Source organism: Drosophila willistoni, unplaced genomic scaffold (assembly GCF_018902025.1).
Source record: "Drosophila willistoni isolate 14030-0811.24 unplaced genomic scaffold, UCI_dwil_1.1 Seg720, whole genome shotgun sequence".
In the NCBI taxonomy this organism is placed as follows: domain Eukaryota; kingdom Metazoa; phylum Arthropoda; class Insecta; order Diptera; family Drosophilidae; genus Drosophila; species Drosophila willistoni.
In genome coordinates this window covers 216459-226278 of record NW_025814629.1, presented here as the reverse complement: position 1 = coordinate 226278, position 9820 = coordinate 216459, and the positions used below count along the sequence as shown (strand labels likewise).

Below are 9820 nucleotides of genomic sequence, written 5' to 3'. Positions count from 1 at the left end.
GAATATTTGCCTTTTCTATTTGCAAATGGCATACCTAAAATAATAATAAATTCATTGCTTGCTCAATAGATAGAATAGTGGATTAGGCCTTCTGGGGAACCACTTAAAAGAATGCGCGCCACGAACTCTACCTCAAGATGGTGTGGAAAAGAGTTCAAAACAGGTGGTAAGTTTTTTTACTTCTACTTAACATATGATTATACTTATACTACACAGTGTATCAAAATTTGAACCCAATCAGTTCTGTAGTTTCTGAATGCATAGCGATTGTAGGAACTCACACAACATTTATATAAATATAGATTTATCTTTTCCGAATTTTATTACTTTTTGTATTTTATCAAAATGACAATTTCATTAGCATCAATTCATTTCAGTGTTAATAAAAAAGTAATGATTATGCCTCATGGCACAACTCTGGAACTAAATCCATTTTGAGTTTTATACAACACTGTGTCCGCCGCCATAATTCATTTTCATTGAAATTAAATTTTTTTCGTTCGTAGAAAGAATCTGATTGGTCAGTAGATCTCTTCTATGATTGGTTGCGCTCAGAAGAGTGATGACCGAAACTTACTTCGGTCAGCGGCGCCAGTGGGCACGGCAAGCGAATAGGCTGCTCAAAACTGAGCTGCCGTGACATCGAGCAAAGCGAGATACAACGCTGTGCACAGTTTGAGAGAGCGAATTCACGGAATGCAGCGGAACCGAGACTTCTTGATGCGATGTTCGATAAAGCGTGGGCCATTTGAATTTCGCCGTGTATTATGCAGCTCGAAGATTGACTTGATTATGAAGCTGTTCTATTGTTGCTGTGATTTATTTATCCATATATGTATGTATTATTATTTGGAAAATAAAAACTGCTTTGAAAAAATTGAGAAATTTGGAAAAAAAATATTAAAGAATCGGCTATGCCGAAGTTTAAATGCCCTTGCAGTCCTGAAAACTATTTTTGTATAAATAATTTCTTCAATGCACAGACACAACATTTAAAGTATCATTCTGTCCTTTTTATGTTGCGTCTGTATGTGTGTGCGCATATCTGCGCGGTGAATTCGAGACAAGATGTAATAGGCTGCAGGCGTGAAGTTGAATTACACCGATGGATGGACGGACATTGCTGTAACTACTCAGCTTCTCATGCTGATCAAGAATATATGTATATACACTATGGGGTCGGAAACGTCTCCTCTGCGTTACAAACATTTTTTGTAATACCCTCTTTAGGGGAATAAATAATAATTGGAGGAGAACTCCTGAATTTAAACTTATTAATTTAATTATTCAGCTCAAAAAGAGTTCAATCTAGCATCACTGTTGGCTTTCTTCTTGCGTTTCCCTTTACATTTTACTTTAATTTACACTCTCTCGTAGCATATAAGAATTTAAAAATTTACTGAACCAATAGAACTTGAATGCGACGGACGCAAAATAAATGTAAAACTACATAACGTCGTCTAATCTGTTTCGGGAAGATTGTGGCAAGGGAAGTTTTGAAGCATCGAATCCAAACGAGTAGCAGTTTATTATATGGCCGAGAAATTGGCCAACAAAGTCTAATGCATACACTCAAATAACGAACGATTTGTATCTGATTGGATAAATAGAGCACAAGTTACGGTCAATATAAATCGGCTCAAGCACTGCATCATCAAATCAACAGAGCACGTGCATACCCACACAGACGTTATCAAGTTATCGACACTGTTAAACTCGTGTTAGCGACGGTCCTCTGTTAACCCACTGTTAAGTTTTTTGCATTTTTGATTTTCAATTTTTCAGCTATTTAGTAACTATTTTAAATGAAATAAAGTTTAATATGCTAAAAAATATATCAATCTATTGTTTTTATTCGCTTTTGGGGGATTTTGAGCATTCTATATATTTACAATTTGTCCATGAAAATGGGCATTTTACGTATTCGGACAGCTCCAAAGGCACAGCTCATGACAATGAAATGCCAGAATTTTCCCCAATTATTCATTATAATCCCTAAGAAATTTTAATGAAAACGTGTGAACGGTTTTCGAGAAAATTGCATTTTTGTTGACCACCCATGTTTTTCCCCATACAAAATATGTCAAAAATTGCGCCGACTTTGGCGAGAATGCACACTTTTCCAAGAACACAGCTCAATGGACATTGAATGCCAGAATGATTAATGGACTTTCAGGAATATGTGCATAGAATTTTATTCGGAATGTGTGAAAGGTTTTCGAGAAATATGCATAAAGGTAAGGGTATATATTTGTTCAGCAAAGGCAAGTTGCCGTTCAGTTTTGAATTTCGCCTTTCCATAGGGTGGAATAGGGGGATCAGGCACATATGGTGCCGATGAAATATTGGGTTTTGCACTGTGGTACACGTGTGGTAATAAAAACATTTTGATTATTTCTTAGTAATTATATTAGATATATTTATGTAGGCTTTCCTTAAAAATATGAATAAACTTAATGAAATATGTAATTTTTAAATTTGTCTTTCTCATTTAAAGGAGAATTGTAGTGATGACATACATACATGTATGTTCGTGAAACTGCAAACAAATTTGCTGTAAACAAATAAGACTTGAACCATTGTAGCATTCTGGAAGTTTATTATCGTTGTTTATTTAAATTATTAACAAAACAAATTCATTCGCACTACTACAAAAAGAAAAAACAACAGCCATCTCTCTTACGAGACTGTAAAATTGGTTATCGCCATTACATCTGTAATATGAAAGTACAGGACTTCAATAACCTTTTGGCAACCTGCACTGCCAATTTTTCGATGAACAAAAGTATTGCCCACATTGTTCGCGAATACTACAATCAGACGAACAATGTCTGCAATTTGAATATTAAGAGTGTTCGAATTAATAAGTGAAATTGTAAGTTCCCTGTATATGCTTACTGCAATGATACATCTTGCGTAAAGCTCATTGTTAGACTTAATGGTAATTTTGAGGGTAATATTGATGTGTATTCCAATAGGTTGGAAATTTGTCACACATTAAATTTTAAGAAGACTCACCAATGCAGGGGCATTAATCGCTTTCTTGAGCAGAAAGCACTTAGACACCTCACAGCATTTTGAGCACAGGGAAAATTTGCTCAAAGTTGCAAGCAATGATAGGAACCTTGTTGGTAATAAGCAAATGATTAATAAAAATCTAGCTTACTACCGCAATTTATAGTCAGAATTTAATGCTAGGGATGATTTGGATAAAGATCCATTTATTGATGCATATATAATGTTCAAAAATGGGTATTCCTACATAAAACATCCCTAGTGGTAGCCAAAAGGATATTTTTTTACTCTATCGTAGCACACATTACTGACATGTGTGTAACGTATGGAATGGCACATGCCGCTTTTTGAGTGATTTAAATATCTCCCTTAAGGAAAAAAAATTGCACACGCCAATCTGGAAACGCATCATAACGGATGTATGTTTTGCTATTATTTCAGCAGTTCTTAAAGAAAACTGCTGTTGTACTCTCACAGAGTACAACGAAATGTGCTATCAGTTCCAATATAACGAAAGCAAAACATTTCCGGCGTTATTAGTACAATTTTGCACAAGCCATTATGCTAAAATAATGTGTGCTGATATAGATGACACCATTGGATTGCAAAATGTACTACTTAGGAAATTTTTAAGAAATGCCCTGGGGGTGGGTTACAGTATATCCCGAATTGGGGACTTTAAGGAATGGTTCCAACATTTGGTAACAATTCTTTTGTCCCGCTATTCAAATGAGATGGTTCGCAATTCCATCAAATATTTTAGGAATGAACGTGCCCTATATCTTGATTTATCCGACCATGAAAATAAGGTTTTTAGGAAAAGAAGAAACAATGAGGAAAGCCTCAAAACTGTTGCTGGCAACAGCAGGTTGAGAAAACGTTTCGCAGACATTATGAATAATGTCATGAACATGATTTCTCAACTGTCCGAAAAAGAAGAAGAGGATAATATATTTAATAATTCCAATATGGCACAGGTCATTTTAAGGAAATATGTTGTCTTTGCTCCGTTTTGGACAAATTTGATGGGGATTTTTATTGATAGTACCAATAAAAGACCCAGCAATGCTCCAATAGAATCGTTTTTCAAGACGCTTAAATCGAGCATAATTAAGGATAAACAAGGGATGAAGCTGGGAAGATTTATTCAAAAAATGAATGATCTTTCGAATTCAGTTGCCAAACAAGTTCAACTGGCTCGGCGAGAAATCTTGTACCCATCCATAGTGCACGGTTCAGTAGTGAAGGGTAAGCCCAAAAAAAGGGTGTAGATTTTAAAGGTCGGGATAAATATGGAACTGTCCAATAAAAAACTGGCCAATTATAGGGAAAGTTGGAACAAAAAGGGTCCAAAAAAATTAAAATGTGGATTATTTCGTGGTGATTTCACCGGACCAACTAGGGTTCGGGAATCACATATTGATAATGATGGTGAAGTTTCAGTAGATACAGAAAATATAGTTAGTTCTGCTGACTTCACAGTTCAATTTCGGCATTCCTATTCTCGAAATCCGTTTGGAACCGAAGAGGAATATAAGGCAATAGTCTTCAACCATTCAAATCTGAATAGTTGCATTGCTAAAGGTGTAAAGATTTACATTTTGCAATGCAAAACTCTATTCGAGCATGTACATGGTGCCAAAGCTCAAGGTTTCCTGTACCATATTGAATTGGACGATATTGTCACCTTGTTGGGTAACTCTTGGCTATCCAACTTTATTGTTGATGCTGTTTTGACTTCGATGATTTTCGATCACAATAATAGCAGTATCATCAATATTCCATGCCAGAATAGAAATAATCTACTCCAAAATAGCATTTTTATAGAAAATGCATTAAAAAGCTCGCAGAAGCTGATAATTGTTCCTCATTGCTATGAGGCCCATTTTTACATCCTATTTATTAACAAAAATAAATTGGAATTCACCTTTTTGGATCCCTTTGGTCAGACTTCTAAAGCCACGATGTTTATTAGACATTATTCCAATTTACTTGGGGAATATAGACATGCTGCTGTCTTTCACAATATCCAAAGGGATTCGTTTAATTGTGGGGTTTTCATTTTGCAATATGCAAAATGCTATATACAAGACACAGCATTTACAAATTTAACATCCCTATATGACTACTTACTTTATATATTTACATTACAGGCAAATATAATTACAAGCTCAAAAGTGTGTAATTATTGGGTGGGGGGAACTACTTACCTTATTCATTGGGGATACCTAAAATAATTAATAGCTCAATAGATAGAATAGTGGACTAGGCCTACTGGGGAACCACTTAAAAAAAACGCGCCATGAACTCTACCTCAAGGTGGTGTGGAAAAGAGTTCAAAACAGGTGGTAAGTTATTTTATTACTTCTACTTAACATATGTTTATATATTACAGCAGAAAATCCAGTCAACTGCACATTCTCTTGAGCTTTGTATCCCTATGGTCCACTAGGACCAGATCCCGTTACGCCCACCCATCCTGGCAGTTTTGGTAACCCACTGCCCCAACACAAACGCTCATCCCATTCCTCCTGCAGTTACCAAACTACTCAATATATTTATATCTTCTTTTAAAGGTGTATTTATTGCTTTGTCTGCAATCAGGTGATTGAATGAGATGGTAAGCAAATTATTCACCAATTCATTGGTCAAAACACTTTGTGATTAAATTTTCTTTCATTTTCAGTTTTTACTGCTTTAACTAAGATGGCCTCGTAGTTTGTCACCTTCCTGCATTTTTCAATACATCTGATGTTGTGATGCGGCATGCTATTCCTGATATTGGCAAAATGAGCGAGCAAAAGCATCATTTAATATTTAACAATTTCAAGAGCACCATTGGCTTAAGAACAGTCCAAATACTGAAACAATTATTTCCGGTGCCGAAAGAAAATTCTCAAAGATTAATCACTTTCGTAAATCACAATGATTCGATTATATTCCGACACCATCAATATAAATACGTAAATAGAGAATTGGAGCTTAAAGAAGTTGGACCGAGATTTCAATTGAAGCTATATGAAATTAAACTGGGAACATTGGAGAATATTAAAGCAGCCGATTCCCAATGGGTTAATCGTCCATATTTGAATACATCTGTAGAAAACAAAATATTTTCTAATGATTCTGGCATTCCAAATAAGGAGTCGACGGATTAAAATAAATTGTAATAGTACATTTTTTCAATTGTTGATTTCTTTATATTTCAGTCTATCTTGCATTGTGCACAAGCGTCAATACTCAAAATATTATGATATGCTTATGATTATACATTAACTGTTAATTTAACTGGGAAATTTTAATATTTTTTATTATTTAGTAGACCGTGTGAAAACCAGGATCCAAACCCATGGCCATCGTTTTGAACTGCATCTGCAATGAAAATGCCTTTCAATCCAAGGCGTCCTATCTGAAGAAATACTTATCTATTATCCAATAGTGTTCCTTCGCTGTGATCGATCGCCTAGAACATCCATATATATTAATTTCTTTTTAAATTTTAAATGAAATTGCTGCAATATCAATTCAAAAAACATAAATTCATCCGCATTATTGAGGGCAGAAGTAAGTGATGATGGATGTCATACAAATTTTCCTATCTTTGGCAGGCATTCTTATAGTCATTGTCATTGTGAATCCATTATTTCTCATACCCACAATTATATTGGGCCTAATCTTCTATCAGCTGCGAACCTTCTATATAAAAACATCGCGTGATGGAGGCCATAAGTGAGTACAAAACAAGTTACGTAGAGAGAAGAATCCGCCTGATTATATGTATCTCATTATTCTTTCCAGCTCGCTCACCTATCTATTCCCATTTGGCGGCCTCATTGACGGGTCTATCTACTATACGTGCATTTGGTGCTCAACGTGTGTTAATATCCGAGTTTGACAATCATCAGGATATGCATAGTTCAGCGTTTTATATGTTCATTAGCACATCGAGAGCCTTTGGCTTTTGGCTTGATTTCTTTGTATTCACACCAAGAAACTGTGGAGATGTTGGTTTGGCCATTACTCAGGTAAATTATGCAGTTAAACTGTTTAATCAAAATATATATTAAAAAGTTTGCATTTGTTTCCAGGCAATGGGCATGACTGGCATTGGAGAACACCATGACGGCCATGGAACGTGTTGTCGAATACGTAGATATTGAACCTGAGGGAGAATTAGAGGCGCCAGCTGATAAGAAACCACCTAAATCATGGCCTGAATATGGTCAAATTTTGTTTGATGAGTTACTTTCCCGATCCAAAATCTGAATATGTCTTGAGGGCTTTAAATTTCGTAATTCAACCACGTGAAAAGGTGAGTATAGTTGGGCGTACAGGTGCTGGAAAATCATTTCTAATCAATGCCATGTTCCGTCTATCCTATACGGATGGTTCCATCATCATCGATAAGCGTGATACACAAAAAATGGGACTACACGATCTAAGGAGTAAAATTTCCATTATACCCCAAGAGCCAGTCTTATTCTCCGGCACAATGCGATACAATTTCGATCCATTCGATGAGTATAGCGATGCGAAACTTTGGCAAGCATTGGATGAAGTGAAACTAAAGGAAAGTGTTTCCGAGCTGCCAAGTGGTCTGCAAAGTCGGATTACCGAAGGTGGCACCAATTTCAGCGTTGGTCAACGTCAATTGGTCTGTCTGGCACAGGCCATTCTCCGCGAGAATCGCATATTGGTAATGGATGAGGCCACAGTAAATGTATGTAGATCCACACACTGATGCTTTAATTCAGACCACCATGAGGAACAAATTCAAAAAGTGCACCGTTCTAACCATAGCACATCGTCTGCACAAAATTATGGATTCGGATAAAGTTCTAGTCATGGATGCCGGACGAGTTGTCGAATTTGGTGCACCCTACGAGCTACTCACAGCCGTAGATACCAGAGTATTTCACGGGACGGTTAAACAAACAGGTCAAGCCACTTATGATAGTTTATTAAAAGTTGCACAAAGGGTAAGAGAAAGCAATTTCTAGCTTAAGGAGTAGAAATTTTAATGGTCTTATTTTTTATTAATTTCAGGCCTTTGAGGATGCACAACAACAGCAGAGACGTTCAGCTTCCTGAAAATCCAAATGTAGACAACAGCATATTTTTGACAACTTAAACCTAGACGGATCCATAAAGCTCTCTTAAACATAATGGAAGTTCAAATTCCTATTATTTGTGATTTTGGATATAGTCCAAGAATACCAAGATAACCGATGGATGTAAAAATAATGGTGTTGCGGACCGCACTCTCTCAGGTTATGCGATTTGGCTCCCTGAAGCATAACTATTAACTCTATTTGATGCTTGATATCAATAATTTAGGAAAAAATCAATTTGCCTTCACAAACAAAATAAACATGTTTTTCAATTTATAGAAATTTACCAAATAATATGTTGTTAAATGTGTATATAAATTAATGGCCAAGTTTGTTAAGGATTTAAATGCGAAAAAAAATCCCGTCCTATTTATGCATTACTTATTCGAGGATTATGACAGCAAATATGGTATAAACTATCGTTCTGTAATACAATAATTATTTTTGGGCATAAAAACAAATTTGTCCATATTAAATAGAAATAGATTTAAGAAAACATGGGAACAAATAATTTGGAGGCGGAACCGATATACTTTTCGAAACGTTTATAAAAATACTTTTTACATATATATTTAATTTTATTTATTTATGAATATATTTCAATATTTATATTATATTTATTTTATTCAATATATTTTAATCTGGAATCGAAAAAAATAAACAAACAAGAACAACACTTTAAAGTAGCAAAATTATTAATTTTTCTTAATAAGATACTCTTCTCTTGTAGAAGCTTTGTGGTAATAGCAAAAATTACTTAATCAAAAGAGAACTATATCTTAGTACTTAATTCTTTGTTGTTTCTTCTGACATTCCAATATATTACATTAAAAAATGATACTGGGTATCAATAGTAAACCATTGATAATCAATTGTTTTAGTCTTTTTAAGAATGCTTATCAATTACTTATTGTGTGCAGTGAGCATTTTACGAGCATTAAGTTTGCATGGTGGGTCGCTTAAACTTCTGAAATTTTGGCACCTCGTATAGTTCATGCAGCACTTCCTTGCGTTGACGTTATAGCTGTCGGCATCAAACGATGTAGAAGCGATTTATATTGATTGTAACTTATGTTTCATATATCCAATCTTTTTAAAATTTGTGGATATGATGTGTTACATTAAATATCACATGAGTAAATTTCATATAGGTACTCCAACTTCTTTCACCTACTTTTATTGACTGAATTAATATTTTCAAATATTAAAGGAGTTGATCAATTCATGCACTTCAAAAAAGTTGAAAATATATATTCAAATGGCACACACTTGGTGATCCTCATCCAAGGGCGCAGCCAGGTAGGGGCAGGGTAGTGAAGCTGCGTTAAATGTTATAAATTTTTGGACAAATGCATTCAATTTGAGTTACAATTTCTGTAAATTTTTGATTTTACTAAGTAATAAGTTATATTTCAATTTTTTAGGAACAAATGTCTGATCAATTCCACATTTATTTTCCCATCATTTCCAGCAATTTTTCAAGTACCTTTTGCATTTCTTTGCATTCATTACAATAAAAATTACATGTTAATATAATTGTCAGTTATTCGGCAATGTATTTGATAATCAGAGGTACTAGATTAAAACTTGTATACAATGCAAATAAAATATGATCTCCTTAGATAGTAGGGTTCCTTTCATAATTTAAGTAAACTTACCCTTTGCATTATCAATTACAACTGGACGTCCTACAC

General features: G+C 34.8%; 1 pseudogene; it reads left to right on the top strand.

Moving 5' to 3' along the window:
* The first annotated feature begins 7106 nt into the window (after nt 1-7106).
* Nucleotides 7107-8311, top strand: LOC124461900 (annotated as a pseudogene).
* Nucleotides 8312-9820: the final 1509 nt, after the last annotated feature.